Genomic DNA, 7,774 nt, shown 5'->3' with positions numbered 1-7,774 from the left:
GGGGGGGCGCCTTTTGTTTAATTTGCGCCGAAAGGCAGCATTTAATTCGGTTACATCAAGAATGCTATACTTTTGCACCAGAGTGTAGGTTTTGCTGGGAGACAGGAAACCACACGACCGATTTACAGCCCAAGGCTTGTGAGGAATCCCTTTATGCATGTATGCGAAGAATACAAGATAGCTTAAGGAAATCCTTATGGGTTTATTGGGACAGGATGTAAGTTGGAAGGGGGACATAGGAAAAGATTGTCTCCATTGTCAGTTAATTGACCAGTGAGAAAAACAAAAGACGATGGGGAAAGTGGGAGCAAAATAAACTTCATATAGGGACAGGTATCATTAGTGGCATAGGACTTGGAATCATTTTAGGTATTAGTTTTTACTTTGAGTATGGACGAGGAGGGTAATCTTCCTTGAAATTTGGGGTACAAACTTAAGGACCACCAAGAAATATTTGGGAACTGCTATACCTGACAAGCTTATATTTTAAATGGAACAGGTAATTGAGTGGGGACCTTCCTTTCCAGTACTCCAAGTCGGAGATTACCCCGAATTACGCATCCAGAATTATTTTAACCCTTATCCCCGTTTACCTTTCCCCTTATTAGACCCCCTGCCCAAGCCAAGTTTTACGGGAAAGGTCGTTTATGAACATTACTTGATAGATTCAACTCGTTTCAAGTTAATAGTACAAAAGGAGGGTGAAACTCTTGATACGAGTGTCGCAGACCAATGTTGCGACTGTAGTTTGTTATTCCCTGCGTGGAAAAATAAGGGATGGAGAACAAAGTTGTGGATGTGCGCTTCTCCACGGCATGTACTTAACTCATGCATCACTACCAATTTTGATCAGGTTATTAGTAGTCAGAATGAGCTTTGTGTGTTAATATGGGTAGCTTCCCAAGATAGGGTGATAAGGTTTATTAGATGGTGGCCCGAGCAAAAAAGTAGGGTATATTACTCAGCACCTACACTGGGTAGCTATGGAAAAATAATTGGTACACCCTTTTCCAGAGGCCATTTCCATTGCTAAGTCTGGAGCGGAAGCAATTTCCTTCCTGTTTGGATCCTTGGCCTCGTTTGAATCAGGTGTGTGACCTTTGTCTTTTTTCCTTGCTTCCCGTTAAACCTCCATCTGATCCTGTTTGTTGCCTCATTAGAGATATTAGGATTGACAGCTATGTAAGAGGCTCTTTATGGGCCTGTGAAGAGAATAATATAAAGTTCTTACAGAAAAGATTACTATTGTTGGGAGGGACTATTAGAGCAGTACTTCCTGCTGTTCGATCTTAGATTCTACTTCTAATAGGGTCCCAGCGACATCCTTGGTGTAAGATAGTGATCCACGGGATAACTCGCTTGTTATACCCTTTGAATTTCATCCCACAAATTTATCATGAATATGCAATAGTTCATATTTTATATAACTGTAAGGAGATCGGGCATCAGAGCACTGACTTCAGGGTGCTTAGTCCTTTCGCTACCCGAGAGTCTATTCTGTCTCTATTGCTATTTGTACTTTTAAAAGATTTGTTTTGAAGATCTTGTTTGTTTAGAAAAATCTTTTTTTAACCTATACATCACTAAATTCAAAGACACAACAGAATATGGCTTGTTCGAACTCCAATCCTACTCGCGAACGCCGGCCTTTCCAAGATCTAGCCAAGGCATTGCAACATCAGACACCTCCTGATACCCCTTTAAGTCAATGTGTATTTTTACAAAGCAGTGCTAACCGTTTTGCAAATAATTTACTTGGAGACCAGGAGGGAGGGGTATTGCCAATAGTGGGAAGTGATATAAAGTTAACTCATGTAGTCTCCCATCATAGGGCTATCCCTAGTGGTAATCCGATTATGACAGACTTACGTTGCAGAATAATATTTCTGCGACAAACAGGGACAGGAGCAGGCAACAAAGTATCCCAGATATATGTCACTCCTAACCCCAAGGACTATTTGTGTTGCCAGCTGAACAGGTGCTTTGATGACCCCAATATTTTGCTGGTGGCTACTCAGATAGCCAATTGGGATGACTCAACAACAGGAACTATTCATGGAGGAACAGGCGGAGCGCCCCCCATAGAAGTGATAGTGAAAGGAGAAAAAGTAGATAGAGGGGAAGTATTTTTATTATTACAGGACCGATTGTTGCACAAAGTATATAAACTGGCTAGTATTCCTATACCACCTCCAAAGGATATGGGAGAACGAAAATGCATAGTAATAGCCATGTTTAAAATTGCGGAGGACAGAACAGATGTTCCTCCTTTGATTAAAGAGACCAAAGGGAAATATCACTTGGCTAAAACAGAACTTAAGACCCTTCTGTTTGAGGCATTGAGCAATCAAATGGTTAAAGATGTAAATAATACTAAAAAAGCTCTAATATCCATGACTGCAAAATTATTACAATTATCGAAGATGCCAGAAAAACCAAAAACAATACCTTCAGCCCCTCTTTTAGATCCCCCTGAGTACGAATCGGCAATAGCTACCCAGGTATATCCAGTAGTTAAAAGTGAGGTAAGATCTCAGCAGGGCCCTGCAAATGACCAAGGAGAACCTCCAGCACCAGTTATTACCACTTCTACCAGTCTTCGTAGTTTTTCTCCTGATGAATTAGCAAAATTGAAACGTCTGGTTCGACAACAATATGGAGGAGGCTTTATCCAGGGATTAATAAACATATTCAGAGCGGGCGAGGAATTTACCCAGCTAACCCTAGAAGCAGCACGTATAGTATATTCGACTTCACCCCAACATATAGTCCCTACAGATGTACCTCCCTGGAATGCATGGCGAGCAGTTCAGCAACCTGTTCAAGATAGACTGGACTATCAGTATTTTGTCTGGTAGCACTTATGGACAGCCAGGCAAGGAGGTGGGTTTCAGATGTTTGAGTTACTTGTTAAAAAAGCTCGTGACCCAGATGATCTATATTACTTAATGTTAATACTTTCAGTAAGCACATTTGTAGGGAACTGGGGCACAGAATGCGAACAGTGGAACCATGATACCGCTGTTTTAACTTATCCTAAATTAGTAAATCAAAATTGTGACGTTTCTGATGCAATTCGCACTTTGATCTTGGCCAGTGGAGGACGAAGAATTAGGGATATTATGGAAGGGATTTGGGACTTGTTCTCAAAGGAGCGTAAGCCCCCCAGACAAGTAATGGTTGTTAACAATTTCGGGGAAAGAGGACACGCGTATAACTCGTTTAGGAGACACACGACTGTTCCCCCATATCCAAAGACAGATCTAAGACGAAACATGTGGTGGAAATTTCTTAGAGAAAAAGGGGATGACATGACCACCTGGGATGGAAAGCCAGATTGGATGCTTGAACACAGAGCACGACAGATGGGGTATAAGGATATTCCCCAGGGGCCAAACCCCAAGACTCAGTCTAGGGAAAATAGAAAGGTTGCCCAGTTGGACAGCCAGGAAGAAGTGGATTTATTGCAACAGGATAGCCAGGAGGGGGTTGTTGCGCTTCACGCCAGATGGAGCAACTTTTTCTGGCTACAGAACCCCGCGATGATGGTGATTTTAGACCTTTTGCTTTCTTACAATGGGGAGGAAAAAGGACATTATTCTTATTAGACACAGGTGCACAAATTACAGCCGTCACTGAAGGAGGGATAGAGACAGGGAAAGTTAGTGGAATATCAGGCGTGACAGGCCATGGAATAGCGTATGAAGTTCTCGGCAACCTAGAAGGGAGAAGGGTTACAGCTTACAGGGTTAAGGGACTCAGACACTGCATTTTAGGCATAGATAATATGAAATATAATTTTTCAGCTTTTGATTTAAAAACTTTGCAAAAAAATCAAAATGTCGCCAATGCCCCTGTCATCCCATTAAAAAAGGGACCTATCTATACACCTCAATTGCCAATCAAGAAAGAGTCACATGCAATCATTGATCAATGGTTATTGGACTTACAGGACAAAGGAATACTCATTAAACAAATTAGCCCACACAATTCCCCTATTTTTGTAGTATTTAGTGGAAGTAAACCCCGTGTAGTAGTCAACTTAAGGAAGGTGAACCAAGCTACAAAGTTTTTGGGAGGAGGAGTGGTGGCACACAAACCTTGTTTAGAGTTACAGGTACGAAAAACTTTGGCGCAGATGACAAATCCTTTTATGGCGGTACTGGATTTAAGCCAAATGTTCTACAGTATTCCGCTGGACAATCCGGAAAGGGTCATGAGTATTACATGGCGAGGGGTCCAATACTGGTTTACTAGATTACCAATGGGATGGCACAATTCTCCCAGCATTGCTTCACAGTCTGTAAATAGCTTACTAACAGGAATTGAGGGCGTTTTTGTATATATTGATGATATTTTCCTCTGCACTGAGGGGAAAGACAAATGCCTACAGTTAATTGATCAAGTTGAAGAACTTTTAAATACCCATGACTTTCGAATTAATTTAGAGAAAAAACAAGGACCAGCCCAGACGATACAATGGTTGGGGAAAACATGGACACCAGAACAAATTAGGGCGGATTTAGCATGGCAAGCTAAGTATCAATGGCAGACGGAATTACAAGTTCCAACTACTAAAAAAGAATGCCAAAGAATTACAGAGATAATCAATTGCGAGACCAACATCATGGAGGTTCCTGTGGACGTTAAACTGCTACCTGCCGGCATTCGTAAAACTGCAGATTTTTCGAAGCTTACTTTGCAGGAAAAATTACGGGAAGGAACACAATTAGCAAATCGCATTTTACATTCTGCTCTGGAATTAACTCACCCACAGCCACTTGTTGTGGCTGATGCTTACATTTTGGTACTTCAAGGTATATACCAAATTAAAGTTTTCCAAAAAGGGAGGCTGGTTTGGATAACAGGTGCCAACATTCCCTCTGCATGGAAAACTCTTACTTATGCAGAACAAGAAGCTTGTGTTTTAACACAACATGGCAGTGGGTTATTAGAATTAGAGATTCGCCAATATCTGATATTTGCTCAATATTTGGATTTGCAATTAATTTGGAATTCAGACTGGAATTACATTTGGCCATGTTTTTCCAAATTAAAGATAGCTCGGAAATTAGAACTGTTCATTTCTTGTGTCAAGGAATTTAATCTGTCAATAGATACCTTTTTGTCGGGTTTTGTGGAATGGCAGTGGGCCAGGATGAGTACTGAAACGGATCCCCCTGCATGGATTTTTTTCCGATGGAAGTAATACAGGGTGTGTGACCGTTTGTCAAAAATGTCAACTAAAAGCCCGGAAATATAACAATGAAAACGCACAGTACAATGAGGGGTTCGGTATCTTATGCGCCTTACAACATTGCGCAATTAATCATTCTTCAGAACAGGTTGTTTTAGGATTAGATACTCAATATGGGATCAACAGACTGTTGATTATCCATAAACCGGAATTTTCTGAAATTACACGTAATCATCAGAAACTCTGGATGGATATTAAAGTGCGAATCCAGAGATTGGATAAAGTTTTGTTCCTGTGTAAATTTATCTCACACAAAGATAAAGCCTCTGATTGGGTAATAGAACCTGCCTGGAACATGACGACCCTGGATTCTGATATTGAATTGGCCAATAGAGTTATGGATATTCATGAGAAATTGGGACATCTGGGACCAGTAAGATTGTACAATTTAATGAAAAAATATGAAATTAATAAACTAGTACCTACGGTCCAACAGGTAAATAATGTTTTAAAATGGTGTGATATTTGTAAAAAATGGAATATACAAGGCACCCATAATAAATGGCAAGCAGGGGCTTATGACCCAGCTAAATATATATTTAAATGAGGCCTGGCAGATTGACCACATAGGGCCATTACAGGGAGCGAAAGACTATAAATATGCTTTAACATGTATCGACCTACCCACGCGTACCTTCATGGTCGTGCCTCAAAGAAATTTAAGTTCCTCTAATACCATTAAAGCCTTACAACTGTGTCTAGCAAGTAAAGGACAACCTAGGCAGATTTTATGCAATAGTTGGCCAGCTTTCACTTCCAGGAAATTTCAAAATTGTGATCATCTTTATCCTCGAATCCGCATACAGTAAGTTGCGCCATATACCCCGCGGAGTAACAGGGTAATAGAGAGGGCAAATGGAATCTTTAAGACCTTGTTGCGAAAGGAATTAAATTCGGAAAATTTTAAAGGATGGACCAAAATTTATTTACTGTGTGTAATTATTTACAATTTAAGTTATGGTTTAAATTATGTCCCATTTCCTCAGACGACAGTACAAAGGCATAGAAACCAGCTAAAATTTCTGCCTGGTACTGAAACTTGTTTCGCATTCCTCAGTCCAAGGCCAGACAATGGGGAAAAGTTTTTGAATGGCTGTCATCTATAATTGTGCGGCTCAAAGACTCCGAGGGGAAGGAACATATTGTACATGTTACAAAATGCAAGTTCCTCCAAAAGTAATCGAGAAGCGAGTGCTTCCCTTGTGTTTAAATTGCAGGAAGAAGAAAAATATCGTCATTATGGAAAGCATCAGAATATTTCTATGTATCCTGGGATGGTTTGTCCTAATGAATGCTGAAGATAAGTGTACAGACTGCACACAAGATTCGATATGTTGGGTTAATACGACATGTTTTATAGTACTCAATGGAATTAACTTTAATACCGACCTCTATACGCAATGGATTAATGATTTGGGCATTCCTGCAGGATGTTTCGGACATTTCTACTGTAAGTTAGACGGGAACAGAACTCTGATTTATAATCTTACAGGAATGGATGGACTGACTTTAAATACACCCATTGGAAAGCTTACAGTTTTTTGGACTATGAACCAATGTAACATAACTGATGCAGTTCTTCAGAATTGGAAAATTCCTTGGACTTTTTATCAGTGCTCAGTCCCAGTGATTCAACAAAATAATCCTATAAGAAGATATTGTAATGGTACTTGGAACCCTTTATGCTCATATAATGTCACTAATTGTAATTATGTAAATACTACAGGTACTTTTGTTAAATTACCTGAAACCTGTTATTCAACCTTTGAACAGGTATTATCTCATAAGTGGTGTGAAAAAGCCAATATTACTGTCAAAATAGTTAATTTACCATTAGGAAAAGGGTGTCGGATATATAAAACTTTTCTCTTATCCCAGGAACTTCTAAGTATGAGCAAAGTAAAAACTACTCAGGTAGTTATCCTGTACTAAATAGTATGGACTTATCATGGATCTGGTATAAATCTAATTGTTGGGAAAGAAATATGAATAACTGTTCACAATATAATAATTGTTCTTCATGCTTTTACTTAAACGATTTTACATATGTGCACGGAGCTACTGGTATGGTCTTAGGAGCAGATCAACCATATCGGATAAGGCAAGTGGAAGGATACTATATCATAGACCCCGATACATGGCAGATAGCTTCAGCTGTCAATGAATGAAGCACTACCCAGAATGAGACATCTTTAAATGCTTCATTATGGTATGCTCAACAACACTGGAAATTAAACTTAACATTAATATTACCTCATAATAATTTGACAGAATTACATTCAATTGTAGATTGTTACCGAAGTTCTATGAATCCCCCACAAAAAATTACACTAGAAGTGGTCTGTAAGCAAAAAAGATCACTAGCTCAAATTAGCCAATTGGCAACAACCAAACATAACATTGAATTATTACAGAGCATTGTTACGTATACCCAAAACTTGGGAAGAAAGGTGCAACAATTAGTTTCCATTGACTTAGATCAAGTAAACCGAACTTCAATATATGGAAGAGCATTAC

This window comes from Gavialis gangeticus, unplaced genomic scaffold (assembly GCF_001723915.1).
Source record: "Gavialis gangeticus isolate Ggan-Ray unplaced genomic scaffold, GavGan_comp1, whole genome shotgun sequence".
NCBI lineage: Eukaryota > Metazoa > Chordata > Crocodylia > Gavialidae > Gavialis > Gavialis gangeticus.
This window is presented reverse-complemented; position numbering follows the sequence as displayed.